General features: G+C 39.0%; 1 protein-coding gene across 4 annotated transcripts in view; it reads left to right on the top strand.

Annotated features, from left to right (window-relative positions):
- Nucleotides 1–1,048: 1,048 nt before the first annotated feature.
- Nucleotides 1,049–18,084, top strand: part of CASZ1 (castor zinc finger 1) — a 159,780-nt gene continuing 142,744 nt past the window's right edge. Inside the window, exons 1-2 of one of the 4 annotated variants that reach the window (XM_072427114.1) lie at nt 1,049–1,215; nt 7,742–7,783. The gene's annotated coding sequence lies outside the window, so the exon portion shown is untranslated. Of the gene's footprint in view, nt 1,216–1,760; nt 2,043–7,738; nt 7,784–18,084 lie in introns of those variants that run through there. The other 3 variants (XM_072427113.1, XM_072427112.1, XM_072427111.1) reach the window with 3 other exon arrangements.

Raw genomic sequence — 18,084 nt, 5'->3', positions numbered from 1 at the left:
AGGCTTCCTTTCAATAAATCTGCCCTGTAGCATTCCCTTTACTAAATATGCCCACTAGGCTTCCTTTCAATAAATCTGCCCTGTAGCATTCCCTTCTCCTATAAAAAATTGCTTACTCGGATTTGCCTGCACACTGTGTGCACTAGAAGCTGCAGCAAGTCACATTGACCCTGCCTAATTTTCTGGCTGAAAAACGATCAGAGCCATCTAGCGTTTTTCTTGCCAGCTTGACTGTCCCTGACCCATCCCATTCATTGGATTTCATATTCAGTATGGAAGCTCAGCATCAAATGCAGGTTTGCATGCAAATATTGCCTGTCTAGGAATGCCCACTCCATCAGAATTGCTTCTGCCCATCAAGGAATTCTCATATTTACATAATGCCTCCCGGGACATTACTTGCACCAAGGGCCCTTGGGAGCCAAGGTGCTGTGATGTTTTCAGGAAGCTATGTACAACACCCAAGTGCTCCCCCATCAGCCATGATTTGCCTGCATTTCAAAGAGAAGTAAAGGGCACGGTGATGATGTCATGGAGTATAAAACAAAATGTGTAATAAAAATGGAAAAATATATTTCAAGTGTTAATTGGCAAATGAAACTTCCGCTGAACACAATCTTTAGGGACGGGGGTGACCCCTGTTACCCCATTGGCTGCAGAACCAATAAAGCGCTCACTGACATCTCCTGATATAAGGTGTCCCTGGCCGTCCTTGGGAGACAAACTGAAACCTGTGATCCCTATTGTTTCCCTCAGGTGCCATAGGGACTCATTGCCACACTCACCTCCAAAAATATTCAGCTGTCATTTCTGTGCACCTGCAGTGGCCCTAAAGTGTCTTCTCCCTAAATCTCACCTGAATAAAAGCAGAGTTCTTAATGAATTGTGTGAAAACTCCTCTGAGGAGCGAGTGTCCCAAGAAAGCATGCTCGGTGCTCATGCACACAGGTAGCCAGCGCCTGGAGGTCTTGAAGCCGCCACTAGAGGTCACACGGTGCGCCGGCTCCGCTCCGGGTTTTGTCACCGCTTCCAGCCCCCGGCTCCGGGACTCCAGCCCGGCTTTCGTGCTCCGCCCACGGCCGCCTGCTTAGAAATAGGAAAATTCAATAATAAAAGCTCAGGATCAGGCAAGTTAGATGGCGCATGCGCGGATCCTCCGTCCGAAACACACATTTTCCTTTACTTGGAAAGTCACCCAAAGCCGCACAAGTGCAGGTAAGAGACTTCCCGGGGCCACGCTGACTGCCTGAGCACCCATACAGGGGGCAATGCCAGAGAAGGGTGAGGGCAGCTGCCAAACACACCGGCCGGGTCACAGCTGCCAGGCACACAGGTGCCGTTCTGCCATGGCAGGTACACGGGCTGCATTCAGCACCGCCGAGCTGCCCGGACTTATAGAAAGTTATCGGGGGGACACCGGGTGCCGTTCATCACTTTATCTGCTGCGGGAGGGGGCAGAGCTGTCAATCATTCCTGTTCTCTTTCTAAGTTGCTGAGCCGAGGCTTGAAGTTTAGGATGTACAGGATTGATTGACAGCTGCTATTCTAAGAGGTTCTGCAGCAGCAGGGTGACATGTCCTGCACCCAGACAATCCGGGCACAGGGGGCTGCTCTGGGTTCAGCCTTAGCTCCTGTCCTCCCAATAATCATAATGCTGCCTCGGCAGGGGGTGGAGGCTCGCCCAGGGGGTGTGTGTGTCTTCTATGTGTTTGGGGGGGGGGGGGGACTGTAACCGTGCATTTTTGGTCAATGTCACACTCCTATTTTTGAGCCAGGGAACAGGTGCCCAATCTGTCACTCAAACTGCACCACCAGAAAAAAAAAGACACTTTGGGGCGTTGACTAGAAAAAAAAGATTTTGGAAACAAGGTGGACTTCTTTCCCTCTGTCTCTCTCTTGCTTGTTTTTTTTTTATTCTGGAAAAAGTGCTGTGAAATTTGGTGACTGGTTGAAAGTTTATCCGGTGTGACCTGCTGTCTGGGGGCTCCTTAGCAGAGGGGAGCTGCTTACAAGAGGACAGGAGCCTTGTGGCTGATTCTCTAGTAAGTACAGTACATGGGATTCTCATGCATCTTGTGTAGCAGTTACAGAAAAACCTTATCCGCCTGTCTGTATTTATGGGAGTTATGGAGAGTATTGCTCCTTGCAGATACCTAGAATCATTTGTTAACACTTCCATTATTTCCAAATAAGACTGGGTGGGACATGAGTGACATGAGCAGGGTTAGGCTGTGACCCCCTGAGGATAGCCCCCCACCTAGCCAGTAATAAAGGGGGGGGTCTTACATTTGCTGGGGACTTGCTTGAGAAAGTTTTATATTTTGTGTAGTTGCTGTATAATATCTATTGTAAAGCATTTTAGAACACTTTACTAAACTTTGTATTAAACACCAGTGTTGCAGTGAATACAGGGAGTGATTTGATCTGTCTATCTATCTATCTATCTATCTATCTATCTATCTATCTATCTATCCATTATCTATCTATCTATCTATCTATCTATCTATCTATCTATCTATCTATCTATCCATTATCTATCTATCCATTATCTATCTATCTATCTATCTATCTATCCATTATCTATCTATCTAGCTATCTATCTATCTATCTATCTATCTATCTATCTATCCATCCATCTATCTATTTATCTATCCATTATCTATCTATCTATGTAACAGATTTGCTCTTTATATTTCTTACATGTATATTATTATTTGATGGTAACATTTGCTGTATATTGTCCCAGCCTCAATACCTTATACTATAGAGAAGTGCAGACTTAGGCTGTTGCATTTCAGCCGGAGAAGTCACTTTATGGGGAATATTGCTGAACCTCCAGTAATCAAGTTTCTGTGATCTTGTGCTTCCTCCTGTTTAATTTATTAGACTAGCTATTTATTCTGTTGATGATAATCTGTTGCTGGTTTCCATAGGGATGTCAACTGATCTCTTTCAGAAATCACACTCTATAGAACAGCAGTCCCTTTAAAGGGGCAGTTTGAGGTTTCCAGACGGTAGTCGTGAAGTTTTCAGAGCGTTGTTTAAGTCTACAATATATTTTGTTTTATAGAAGGGAGGTTGCAGTTGTAGCTTTGTGCCAAGCCGAGCTTATTATGGCTAACAGAAAGTCATAGCTTTGATCCTCAAGTTGCATCATTATTTAAAATAGATCATTTTTCTCTCCCCCCCCAGCTGAAAATCTCAAAAACCTTTTAAGATCAAAGACTTTGGCAGGGAGCTATTGTTTAAAAGAAAGAAAAAAAAAGCTCAAAACAGTTAAAAATTTAAACGAGGCTTCTATGTTCAGCTTGTTTTGACCCAAAAGAGGAATTTTTAGCAATAAAAACAAAGCTACTCAACTATTATGTTGTTTTATACTTAATCCTAGTGATGTATAAACAACTTCAAAGCAGTCCCGGGTCTTTGCTGTGAATGTGCAAGGCTGGGCAATTTTTTCTTCTTTCCATAACACAAGTTTATGGTGAATCAACAAGCATAATTATGAACTTGATCAGACAAATGTAAGCAGGCATTAATTCAGATTTTGTCACCTCCAAAGCAGAAATTAGACACAAGGTCATCTTTAGTTCCTGCACTCCAACATTGTCGACACTGATCGCATTGCATACCATCTAAATGTTTTCATGTGAAATATCTCCAAAATAAGTCCCAGCATCGCACTGTATGGCCAGACAGTGTGATTTTTCTCTGCATTTTCTACAATAAAACATAAATCACAGGAAATCCATAAGCACATAATTAGTTTTGGTCTTTGAAATAACCCAGATCAAAAAGCAGGTAGTATTTATCTGCCCTGTTCAGAGAGCGTGGCTTGAAACAGGCATTATATGATAGAGAAATTGTTGTTTTTCCAGTGTGTGTGCTTTTTTTTTTAATGATGCATTTTGCTTTTGTTTGTTTATGTAATTTGGTTGCAGCGCTGAAATGATTGTGACAAGTTATATATATAAAAAAGGCTGTACAGCTTTAAACTCAGGAGTTTGCATATTCTCCTTGGATCTCTCCCCTTTGCTAATTATTGTGTTGTTTTCAGAGCAAATATGTCATATCCATGGCGACCAGGCAGGTTTATTGTCTTTGTGAAGGAATAGCTCACATAAGTAATTAATGACTTCTTTTTTTTTTCTCTCTGGCTTAGGTTAAACAGATCATTCAGGGAAAGTCATATCTTCCCTTCTTTTTTTCTTTTCTTTTTTTTTTCTTAACACAAGAAAATTAGTTAGAACAAGATAATACTTTAGTTTAGAATTCAGTAGCACATTTTATTCATTTGTGTCTTTTCTTTTCAAAAGACTATAGTGTCAGTTTTTACACAGATGAGACTGTCATCTCTTCCCTGTTGGCAATTCGGTTTGTGGTGGTGGAAGCCCCTGGAATCACAAGTGTTCTTGTTGTAGAACGAGAGGAAAGGTAGTTGCATCCTCGAGGAATCTGAACTGAAATCCTCCCAGTGGAACAGTGAACATTTTTTTCTTCTCTTTACAGTTGCAATCATTTTAGTAGCTTTAAATTGACATGTTTACATGTAAGTTGTGATTGTACATTTAGCAGTGCATGCTGATCCGTGTAAAATTCTTTTACCTGAAGTGATTGAGTTATGGGGCTTGTTTAAAAGGACTCTGGGGCATAATCTAAAGTTAAAAATAAACTTTTTGGTCTTTTTATACAATGATTTCTACTAAGTACTACCTATCTGCAACATGCTGCTGCTAGCATCTTCTTCCTTATTAAAACCCTTAATCTTTTATCTAGCTAACCCAGCTATCCATATGGGCGGTTTAGTGGGATTAGCAATTTGTGTTTGTATTCCTTTTATTTAAAATCCCTTCTCCTCAGTAAAGAGATTTTCAAGTGACTGCATCTACCTCCCATTTGTCAGATGGTCAGTATAGTGTTCCAGGAACCCTAGAAAATGAACGTTTGTGGTCTTTACGTGAAAGCAGCCATAGTGCAGTCTGCTTTTAAGAGTTCACTTATCCATACTTTTATATGTCTTTTTTTTTCTACTCGAGGTAAAGATGCTTTTTAATAAATGAGGGATAGCAGTTGGAGATAATATTGGTGAGAGTCAACCACAAGTTGTAATAAAAAAAAAAAGTGCAGAGAAAAATGTTATCATTTCAAAAGTGATGGCTCAGTCCAGTTTTTCTCGTGGGGTTTTCAGATGCCTCTCTTAAATGTAAAGAAGTGCACTTAGATGCAGAAGCCGTGGGCTTTGCGTGGGTCACTGCAAACAGTTTGGCTGTTTTATTTACATCTGTGTCCACAGCTTTGGTGCTTTAAATTGACACTTGTCTGTTCAATATAAGCAGGCAGTTAGCATGCGTGTTAATATCCATTGAGTGAAACTTGCAGTCGATAAGCTTCTGTTTGGAAAACGGGTATGACGTGAATTGAGAGACTGCTTAGCCTCGGAGAAAATTTGATGCTTTGACGTTCAGATTTGACCAAATTGCCTATCAGTCCAAGTACTGTGCACGGCTCAGGCCTTTATCATATTCCCAACTGAATTTTATCCTTGCATGGTTTATGTCTCTGTATTTTTATGTTCAAGGCAAAGTTTACCTTTGGAAAATGACTGTTTTTTATGCCTCAATATTTTACCTGTGTTTTTGTGCTTTTCATGAAGGTACTTGCGCTGGTGAGCTAGGTAAGAGAACCAAACAGCCAGGTTAACTCTCTTTGACAGAATACTGCAGCCTAAATGAAAGCAAGAATAAGAGAGAAAGAGGACATCGTAAATTTTGCTAAAATTAATCAGCCGTTTAAGGGCTTCCCATTAACGAGGTTTTCTAGGCAGGCTGCCTCCTTGCGTCCCCGGTCAAAGTCCGGGAGGGGGATGAGAAATTTGAAGAGGAATAATAAAAACAAAAGAAAGGGTGGAATTATAGAATATAAATCCTCAAGTGTCCTTGATCCATATTGTCAGATTTTTTTTTTTTGGTCTGATTTGTCCTGTGTGCCTTTGACAGAATAGGCACGTAGAGAAGAGAGCGACAGAGAGAGAGGGAAGGAGAGCGACGTGACGGTCCTTTGGAGCTCATTATCATTCTTAATAAGTCTTAAGGAATAAAGAGAAGCATTGAGTATAAATGCTGGGTAATCCTAACACTCCTCAAGGTGAGAGGAGTCTTAAGGACATAGAGGAAGGGAGGCAGAGCCGAAGAAACAGCAGTGGCCCTTCTGCTATGCTAGGTGACTGGGACCGACCTCGAAGGCAGCTCTTGTAAAAGTTGCTGCTCTCTATTTCCCTAGAAATGTATCTCTGTCGATCAAAGGGGAAGGAGAAAGCACTTAACAGTTTCATTAGAAAAATGAGATGGTTACGTTAGTCTGTTGTCGAATCTATTTATCCTCAGTGGTCCTGGAAAGGAGACTGTAGATGCCGAGCGATGCGCTGCAGTACTCGCTCAGTAATGGAAAAAATAAAACACTTGGTTTCTTCTTTTTCTGTTCCGTTGTGGCCGTTCTTTAACAAACTCAGTATTCCTCCATGTCAAAATTTCTCCTGTGTGTTGTCACAGATTGCTCATTCAGTGCCTGGTCCCCAAACAGATTCCTGCACGGTGTGATCCCTCTGCATGTCTCTGTTCTGTGCTCTCACTACGCTGGCAGTGTGCTGTCTACTCTGGCAGCTTAGTTCCACGTACCTGGTCCCCACGAATGTCCTTTTCATCGCAGCACTTCAAGGATTTTCACTTTTAACTAATAATGTGCAGGCTTTCCTTTTATAACTTATTCTCAAGGCTTTAGATGCCTCTGGCTGCTCAGTGTAGTGAATAAAAACTTTGCTTGTAACCTATGTTTAGCACCCTAGGCACAGTAGCTGTGTAACACCCAGATTTCCCATTGCCGGTCTTGAAGTGTCTACAACAGGTCATGTTACATCTGAGGCCTTTATTAGTGCATTGACTGCATCAGTAATGTTTGCACCTTTGTTTCTGGATGATCTCAGATAGCTTATTGGCAGCTATGGAAGATATCCTTTGTAGAACTGTGAAAACTCATAGCTGTCATTTAATTTGTGTGTCTGCTGTCATTTGAAAAATTGCCCCCGACCCCTAGAAAAATATTCTGTATGAGATTTACTTTATATCTCTTGTAATCTGATCACTTGATTTAATCTGGAGAATGGTTCAATAGCAGATCAGGTGTTTAACATATTTAGTTATATATATTGTAATATATTATGCTATATAAAGTACACCTATCATGAAAGAAATCAGGATGTTGCCATTGGTCACTTTCCTCTGAAAATACTGGTTGCCTGGCTTAGAGGTCATCAACGGCAATTTCCATATTTCCCACTAACAATTGTACTTCAGGTAAATATCAGAGACAACATCCGTCACCATAAAACGTTATGGAAAATGGGTTGGCATTGTATGTTGCTCTTAGCATGCCTATTGCTTGTTTGAGCTGGGGATTCAGGTCCGTCAACCTGAGTATCAATCTAGGAATCAAGTCCAAAGTCAATGGGTCAGTTTGCTTGTATTTGAATGAACCAGTCCACGTGAATATGGATTTGACTGGTTGGAGTGATGTATTGATTTGGTAATTTCCATTGTACACTGTTTTAAAGGAAGAGCAATGTTGAAGGAAAACATCTCTGACTTAATGAAATCAATCTTGGTTCATGATTGTATAGTGAGATCCCATGTACCTACAAGGCTAAATGTTTGCTAAATAATGTTTTTTTTTTTTTTTTTTTTGCCAGCAGTGTGGGAGGATCTACAGGCGTAAGGCGGGAACAGTGTGAGAGGTAAGCCCAGTGAATATTTGTGATGAAATGTCTCACCTTCTTGAATATCGCCATCATTTAGGATAGCTATGAGGCTGTTAATCACATCTGTCATTGGAACCACCAATATTCCTATCCTGAATTCTCTAGTACATAGCTTGTTGTATGGCATTCTCTGGGAGTGACAGATTGTTCTGAGGCTTTATTATTTATATAGCTAAGGGTGTAAAATTTGAAAAAATCTTTATATTCATACATATAACAATAAATGTGTTATTTCTTCATGTTCTACCGTGCATTTGGCAATTTTGCCAGATCATTCTATACTAATAGTTCACACAGAGTAGGCATAGAATATCATTGAATACTTAGAAGCAATGAAAGCAAAATTCTAGGCAAACATATACGTATAGAGTTCATTTAATAGTTTCATTTAACTTATACAATACGCTATATATACATACACACACCTATATATGAACTGCTTCTGTTCAGAAACCTTCTGTAATTTACTTACCTCAATCAATCTCCTTAGCCAGTGGAGTGTCCAAAACATTTGCTTTGGATAGGGTGGTGAAGGGTTAGACCCAATGTTTAGTAATGTCTGTGTCTCCACCTGGGTGATTCTCCTCTCTATTTGCCATGGTTATTAATGGTACCTAGACAAAATTTCATAGTAATGCAAAATTTTATGTTTGTCTCTGCCTCAAGAGGTGAAGGAAAATCTTCCATTTAGGACACCTGCTTTTCTGCTGCACATCTAAAAGGACAGTTATATTTATTGGGCCTAATTTAATAATGCTCTCCAAGACTGGAGAAGATAGACCTGGGTGACTGAGCAAAGCTGAAGTTTATTTAAATCATGAACCCAATCCAGATTTGTAGATTTACCCAGGTTTTCCTATGATAGTCTATCTTCTCCAGTAGAGCTTTAATATATTGGCCCCAGTGTGTTCAGTTTTCCCCTCATTTCCTGTTGCTTATACAGGACTGAAAGTCAAGGATATTTCTGCAAAGGACACTGACAATAAAACCGTATCCAAAAGGGGCATTCGCCCTCAGGCCATGTCTTTTCCGGCTTTGAGTAAGCTTCACGTTGCAAAATGTGGTAAAGATTGCATTAGTTTTGATGCTTCAGTTTTAAAACAAAACAACACACAGAAACATGGGGAAACAATCTGAGTTCATTTTAAAGGCTTCAGAAATGCAATTTTTATAAAGGCATTTGAACCCACTGCAGACAAGGCCTTACCTTTTATATGCACAGTTTGGGGGCGGTGGGGGTTGTCTATACATATAGTTTTGTCTTTGCCTCTCTGTGCAATGCACCTGCTAATTTATCAATATAGGCTGTCTAAGCACTGTGCATTACATATATAATGAACATATAATTGGACTAAAAATAAAGTATGCACTATTCATTATAAAATATAATATTTGTTTCTAACTTGAAAGTCTTCTCAAGGATAGGCTTTTTTTTAACTATTTCAAATGTTTTACACAAATGTGTTTCATGGTGATTTTTGCATTTTAAAGCTGTGGGTGAAAACTTGCAGCAAGTTTCGTGTGGTGAAAACTCTTCTTACTGTGCCAAGTAATATATTGCACGTCAATGGTTTTTACATATCTGTGAATGCCTACATAGCAAAGGCAGCAACTTTCTAATATATTTTCGTGTGAATAGGCCCTTTCATATGGAGTTCAAATAAACATCAGGTGTAATAGGTGTAATATTATAGGCCTGATTTATTAAAGCTATCCAAGACTGGAGAAGAAAGACTATCATGGAAGAACCTGGGTGATCTAGCAAATCTCAGATTGAAAACATTTGCTAACTAATAGAAAATTGTTTGGTTTGATGGACACCCACGTTCTCCGACGATAGTCTACCTTTTCTAGTCTCTGAGAGCTTTAATAAATCAGGCTAATTTTTATTGTGATGGAGATTTCTACTGCAAAAATATGCCAAAAAGCCCAACTATTGCCCAATCAACAATGTTTTTTTAAGTAATTGAATCTGGCTTCAGGACTGTAGGGCACTAATGTTAAATATGTACAAAGTGAAGCAGTGCGCTTTTGTTTAGGTTCATTGAGTAGGGAAGCCATTCAGTTACCAATACAACCAGATAACAAGCATTTTCAGAGATCAGCCCTGTATATCTGTCAGTTTTCTTTATGACCTGGGCAGTAATAATAAAAACTATGCAGATACAATATATTATGCTTTACAATATTATATAACCCTTTGTATGTTCTCATATTCCTGATTTATTTTTTTAACACTACCGTTGACCATTTGTTTCTGGTAGTTCTACCATTTTCATCACAAAACAGGCAAAGGCATTGATGCATCCTGACATTATTTACAGCATATGAATTAATATATTAAATTATATTCACATAAATCAAGTAAGTTTATAAATACAAAAAAAAAAAAGTTGGTGCTTGGCTGCCCTGATCTGTTCAGTCATAAAATGTAATCTAATTGTAAATGAATGTGGTTGACATGGCTGGAATTATGGTGTGTGTAAAGCCTACATTGAAATATTTGGGAAACTTGAGTAGAACACCCTTAAAAGTGGTAAAAGTTGTAAAGGGAACGTTATTACACCTGTTTTCCATGCCCATTTAGGTTAAATAATTTGATCGACCGTATCTGTTCATGTAGACATTTGCATTGTGCATTTAATGTAGCAGCCAGTTTCTTAATGAAATTAGAACAAGTGGATGGGAATCATGTAGGCCCCACTTCGGGGAAGCACGTCACACAGCACTAATTTCATAGCCATATTCATGAGAGAGCCATTTCCTAGATTGGCCGAGCAGATGCTTATAGGCAAAAAAAATATATGTTCTCTTCAGCTGCTTGCTCAAAATAGATAGCAACCTTCCCCCCCTCATCCACCTCTTAATCGAAGGTGGCTAATTCTCCCAGTAGCGCTAGGTTGGGAAGCCTCAGAACGAATGAGTATGCAGAGCTTCAGACAGATGAAATGTGGTAAGTTTATGAAAGTGTGTATTAAAGTCAGAGCTAGGTCTCTAATTTCACTGCAGTATGCCAAAACACTGAGTTTCTTATTTCAGTTACTGTGATCTTCAGGGAGGTTAATTTCCATGACGAACTGCAGGCCATGTGCTTAAAGGATTTATCTAATTAGAATGACACTTTTTTCTTCCTTTTTTTTTTTTTTTTTTTGAGAAAAATGAAAGAACTTAGACAGATATTTAAACTATGGCGGGAGCCGTGTCTGTGTACTAAATCTTGCCGCTGGCTGCTGTATGCTGCTGTCCATTAGTGGTTACAAGCTCCTTTTCAAAGAATCTTAATGAACAAGTCTTTGGTTATAGCCCTGTGTTATTACCATGCTGTTAACTCTATCACATTGGTATCTTTATGTTGCCAAGTATATATTCCTGTGTAAATTTAAAGGAATAGGACCTGTCGTGAAAACATGAAAACAAAAACTGTCATGATACTGCAGCACGAGTAGAAGATGAGATGCAGCTTAGAATTTCTATCACACATTTTACGATAAGAGTTTCAAAATGTGTCCTCTTGATCTTTATGCATGAAATGTAATGTCAACGATGACATTAAATTGCAGACGATCATTTAGAGCCAGCTAGAAGCTAGTGGAACATGCTGGAAAATATCTGCAATTGTTAGAAAATTAGTAGGTATCATCCCAATGCATTATATTTTTACTTTGCTGGCTTTCTTTGGACAAACAAAACTATGATCACATTTAAGTAAACATCAATGAATAAAAATACATTCAGCTATTTCACTTGAATTTGGCTTCATATGAATCTCTTGTACCGCTGTACCTCTTCACTTATTTGGCCAGTTTAATACATAGGCTTTGTAGATGTTTCCATTCTTCCTCTGCAGTGTCAACTAAGAGGAACCAACATATTTCTATGGTTGTTGGACTATTTTTATTAGAAAGGTGTGAGCAGAATATGAGCATTCTACTATTTTATTTTTTGTATTTAAATCCTTTAATATACAAGATCAGGATTTAGGCATGGTTATTATTGTTTTTGTTGTCAAAATTGCTAGCTTTACTTCATATAATTTGCTAAATCGGTCAACCTCATGAAGAATTTTACTTTTTATTGTTTACCAAGTGAAACTCGCCTAAGAACCAAACTGTGTGTCAGGTAGCAGCTAGCTGGAACTTTTTGAGATTGCTCCATATTTCAGATTGTCTCTTCTGACAATGGAAACAAACGAAGATTAGCTACCAGCAACACAACATAACACGGAGGAAAACATTGCAGAAGCTTTGTCGTTCTACAAATGGAAAGCTGGACAAGCAATAAGCCTGCATAATGCCCTTTATAAACACTTTCCATTTTCATGACAAGTTTGAAACATCCTGAGATTTGCAAAATTTACACTAAATGGGCGGCTTTTGGTCTCATGGATGTATGAAAATGGCCTTTCAAATCCTCTTTCAAAAAAGAAAATGAAGCTGTAACCCTAGTACCTTTTAATTGATTCGGTCATCTCTGAGGATCCTCTAGAAAGCCCTGAGATGCCCATGCAGAACAAAAAGATTACTTAGACATACTTGCATACATGTAATGATAAACCTTTTATTTTTGTTTTTGTATTGATAATATATATTTTATATTTTTTGGGAATGCAAAGATTAGTAACTTGCATTTATTGTTTGTTCAGCTCATCAGCAAACCAACTTTTTTGATGTAAAGAAAATTACATTTGGGATTCTACAATCTTTTTTTCTTCTCTAATAGCCACATCTATGTATGGTGTTTTTCTGCATATATACAAAACAATGATTTTAATAACCACCTTCAATTTGGCATTTTGATAACAAATGTTTATTAGTCCCTATCTCCTTCTCCAGCACATGGGCATCTAAGGTGACCCTCTAGAAAGATGGATGATGTCCACTATGAAAGTAGGTGGTAGGGAATGATGGGTATACTCACTATCTATAAGGTGCTTTCTTCTTACTGATACAGCACACCTACCTCAAAGAAATATAATAATTTTATTTTATGCTGCCCCCCAATATCTTCCAGTTTCACCTAGTAACATCAACTCCTATATATATTTATTTGATTGATTCATTTTAAACATGTATTGACATTTTACCAAGACCTATGGTCGTGTGCAGAAGGTGTCACTGAGACTATTGTCAGAACCAGCCACATGTAAGGAGTTCTGTAAATAAGGGCTGTAGTGGATGACAAAAAACTCTAAATAAAGTCAATTGATTTGATATTTTGACTTGCCTATTACAAAGGAATGGACTAATTTGTATGACATTAGCTTTTGCTAATAGGGTTGCTACTTGTGTGGGCCCATAATTCTACTTTTCCACGTCTGGACTTTTTAAAAAAAAAAAAAAACAGTTTATGTCATCCACAGAAGAAATTCCTACGACTGTATGTGCCTACTGTTCTAAACAGCTCCAGATAATACATGACAATTATATAACAAGCAAGTAGATCTCTTATCATGTCCTATTAGTTTAACAGTGAAAACAGCATTGCCGGAAGTTGCCCAAGGGTTTGAGATCAATTGTAATCAACAACTAGACATGGCACAAGGAAACGGCCTGGCTGACTTTTACAAAGATTAGGTGCTAAGAGACCACATTTATGTAAGATATCTAGGGCTCAGGGTCTAGCTCCAGTTACATTCAAGGGCTGCTAGGATTACATCCGCAGATCAGAGGCCCGGGGAAGACGTTATCCTCCAGATCAGCTTGCATGACTTTTAGTAAAATTAGGTGTTAAGAAATGACATTTATGTAAGTTTCATCTTGGGGTCTGATTACACTGCTGGCTGAGGACCTTGTGGAACAGAATGTAACTATTATTCAATTTAGCTGCACTCTTCACAACAATAAAAAGGAAGAAACTGTAACATTCTGAACACAACTTGCACAAATTTGTCATTTTTTAGTTATTGCTTGTTATCTTCTAGAGATTGTGTTATCAGAATGCAATGTCAGCCATGTGGAGTTGTGTTTTGAAGGAGATGTATGCCCTTTTCAAGTAGCATATAGCTTTTTATAGGCAGTGAAGCCTTTAGAAAGTTTGAAGTGCCCTCTACCAATTCCTGCTTCCAAAGGCATTTTTTTCTAATAAGCTATAACATATATTTTTTCCATTTGTTAAACCATACAGTTGTTATGAGTTTAAATATTGCAACACAAATTGTTGCAGTAGTAGAATTCTAGCTTAAGAAACTTGAGCGGAGATCATTGACACTTAAAGCCAAAAGGTTTAAAACTGGTCATGTAAAAAGCTGAAAACCATGCCATCCATGCATTTGTATAACCAGGGTTTCTTAGCAGCAACAGAAAACATTTTTTTGCTTACTAGTGTAGTTGGAGTGTGTAGAACAATGGTTCTCAACATTTGTTATATGCATCGACACACTCAGTTTTAGGAGTCTGTATATAGCAGTCAGAATAATGTTAAAAGCCCTATTTTATGTTTATTGTTAGAATTACTCACCATTGGCTTTAGCGGAAACCATAACACACACAGTGGTGCACAATAGTTCCCAGCCTTTTTTTAAGTTGTGGCACATCACAACAAACAACAAATCAATACAGATAACTGTTCTGTCTAATAAAACACCTCCAACTTACTATATACCTACTGGGAACTTTTAGTTCCTTGCGCTTCTCAAGAAAAACAAATGTGACAATCCTGGTAGGGCTGGTTTGGACATTTACATGGCAGCAGCAGTCCCTCCACTAATCCAAGAAAAAAAGATTGATTGCAGGGATTTAAAAAAATTGTCTGGTCTTTGGGGATACCACAAAAATGGGTTGGTTGCAGGAGGAGTCTTGTTCTGTAATTACACAAGCACTCCTATGTCCATATGTACTCAGATGTCCCAGAAATACCACCTTCTGTTCTTTATGTACAGAAGCCGCTAAGGACATGGGGCTAAGCCACCGTCTTGAGCTTTCTCACACAGCTACAAACTAGCTATGGTTCTGAAACTGAGAAGGTAAGCTCTGAAGGGATCATGTGAGGTCATGTCTGTACGAGCTGGAGTACGTATGTGTACAAACAGCAAGCAGGCATCTGCTATTGTGTGAATTAGCTTCAGTGTCCTAACAAGACCATTTTCTTCCTACCTTGCCAAGTGAGTTAAAACAATTGAGTAGGTGTTGGCATGATAAACACATGAAACTACTGGTCCAGAAAAGCGGAGCATTGTGGTTAAATTAACACTTTGTGTTCATATTTCACTTTTATTTTTTAATAACAAGTATTTGGGTCACCTTGAACACACTATGTCTTATTAAAGCCGTCGGGACATTTTGTTACCTAAAACTTTTAATTCTGGTTTAATTGTTGTCATATTAACCATCTGTTATTAAAGGATTTCATTTTCCTCTTTAGTGTCTTAGGCCTTATGGCCATTTGTTGTCATATGTCCTTGGGTGTGATGGATCTCTTGTAATATTGGGACAGTTTGATGTTGGCAAGTTTATTGAAATAATGTGCCCCCAATTAAAGAATTTCTCCTCTTTCCTCCTATTCCGTTATAGCTGTTGGATAAGTGCACAAAATAGTTGTTGATTCTGATGGAAGTTCAGTAAGCTGATAACTCTGTTGCTGACTTTTTATCAGTTAGCATTGTTTCCAGATCTCTCTGGAGTCCAGAACAAACAATCCCACCACCATAATAGATAAGGAGAAAGTAAACTGTTTTGTAGAACTTTGGGGTATTTAAATGTAGCCAACTAACTTTTTGTGTTTCTTCAAATAAACTCCTTAAGGCAGATGCCATACCATTTTGATGATTGTATCTACCATGGTTTAATATCATTAAAAACCAGTTTGAGTTGTGCTGTGTCTGCTCCACAACCAACATTTGCATCATGGCCAACAAATGAGGTACAGGATGAAAACGTTTTATCGGAGAATACCCTTTTAGCCTCCTAACAGTCTTGCTAATTTAAGGCATGCACTGTTAGAACAAGCTACTTCCAACTCCTAATTTTAACATTATCACCTGTATGACATTTTTTTTTCTCACAGAAAGTGCTTTTGGTTTTTCTAAAATTACTTTTGAGTTATGTTATCCGACCAATTTAGAAGCAAACAAGTCTTATCAGAATTCCTGAATGCCTAAGCAGGTTAGCAAATAATAAACCTAAACTGAGGTTTCTTGTGTGCCTGTTGTGCACATATAACAAAAAGTAAAGTGTGTTAGCAGAGATGTAGCTAGGATAGCCCCTGACAGAAAGGGAAGGTACAGAGGACATACGCCTGCCAACGCTCGCACACAGAACATGATCGCAGAGATGCCATTACACATGATTTAAAACTGGCACTGAAATTGCATTTGAACAGTGTAAATTACTTTTTTATTAACTTTAATATTCCCTCTAGTTTCAGTGTGTTTTTCATATCCACCCCCTCTCTCTACTCTGAGCTTTCTCGCAGTGATTGATTGAAATTGTGAATATTTCAAATTTTTTTTCTTGCATATATAGGAAAAGCTTCACAGCATGCATGTTTTGCCCAGAAAATCAGGACGTAAGACTTCACGTACAGTTACAATTTTAAAATCAGTTAATAAGACATGTATTTATGATGTAAAGTTTGTATAAAATGTAGAATGCAGGTATGAAATACCAGGCTACTTAAAGTAAACCTGTCAGAATCCTAGACTACTGAAACTGCATGTGATGACCAAATTCCCAAACTAGAGGCTACCTTGAGTGAAAAATGCATGTCAGGACTATCGCCAGATCCAGAGATATAGGCAGTTTTTTGCAAACTTTGACTTTACCTGAAAAGGTTGGATTAAAGCCTTGCCTCTCCCTTGCCTTTAGCCACCTCTGTACTTCTCCCAACACAGGTTTCTTTTCCCTACAGCTGCCCAAATCTCTGGATCTACTGCCTGTTTTTACTAAATGCAAACATTTTATATATGCTCATTTTAAGAAATTTCACCAGGAAGTTTGTTGCATGGTTGGCTCAGTGGTTCGCACTCTTGACTTTGCAGCACTAGGTCACAGGTTTGGATCTTGGACAGGACACTATCTGAAGGAGTTTGTATGTTCTCCCCGTGTTTGTGTGGGTTTCCTCCGGGCACTTCAGTTTCTTCTAAAAAACATGCAGTTAGGTCAGGGGTCTGCAACCTGCGGCTCTTCAGCCTCCTTGTTGTGGCTCCCTTCGGCTGCCGCGGGGAGATCTCTGATGGGGGATCCCCCTTCCTCCCAAGACACTGCGGAGGAGGGGGATTCCCTATCCGGTGTTCTAATGAAAAAAATCTACCAGTGAAATAAAGTACAAATGGGTGTGTACAATGACATCCCCCTCCTTTGAACCCCAATTCCTCTGGAATGGGGAGATGTACAAAACCAAAAATGTAGTTGCAAGTGGGGGACACCTGTGACTAACACCCCCTAAAATTTAATTGTTAGGCTATCATCAGAACATAAAGAACTCTGCCCATCAAAAAAATCTACCGTTACACATTGCTGGAGGCACCTGAACCCCAATTTCTCTGGAACAGGAAGGGGGTACAGGTGAACAAAATTAGAGGTGCAAGTGGGGGACACCTGTGGCTAACACCTCCTAAAAACTCCACCCATCAAAAAACCCCTACCCTGTTACACATTGTTGGAGGCTTCTAGCACCTAAACCCCAATTTATCTGGAAACGGGCGTACAGGTGAAAAAAATTTAAGGTGCAAGTACGAGACACCTGTGGCTAACACCTCCTAAAAAGTCATAAAAAATCTGCCTATCAAAAAAATCTACCCTGTTACACATTGCTGGAAGCATCTAGCATCTGAACCCCAATTTCTCTGGAACGGGGGGGGAGGCGGTACAGGTGACCAAAATAGAGGTGCAAGTGGGGGACACTTATGGCTAACACCACCTACAATTGAATCGCTAAGGCATAGTCAGAAAATAAAGAACTCTGCCCATCAAAATAATCTACCCTGTTACACATTGCTGGAGGCTTCTAGCACCTGAACCCCAATTATTCAAGATTGGGAGGTACAGGTGAACAAAATTAAAGCTGCAAATGAGGGACACCTGTGGCTAACACCCCTTAAAATTTCATCGGTAAGGCATCGTCAGAACATAAAGAACTCTGCCCATCAAAAAAATCTACCCTGTTACGTTAGAAGCCTCCAGCTAATGTAACAGGATGATACGTTAGAAGCTGGAGGCTTCTAGGGGCATAGGTCAGTGTTTAATTTATTTCAAAGTAGGCCTACACATGCACACTTGTTGTAATAGGTAAAATTAAAAAAATATTAAAACTTTTAAAAGTTTATAAACTGTGTTATGTTT

Source organism: Pyxicephalus adspersus, chromosome 11, assembly GCF_032062135.1.
Source record: "Pyxicephalus adspersus chromosome 11, UCB_Pads_2.0, whole genome shotgun sequence".
Taxonomy (NCBI): domain Eukaryota; kingdom Metazoa; phylum Chordata; class Amphibia; order Anura; family Pyxicephalidae; genus Pyxicephalus; species Pyxicephalus adspersus.
The sequence above is the reverse complement of the archived record's forward strand: the minus strand, read 5'-3'. Positions and strand labels throughout refer to the sequence as shown.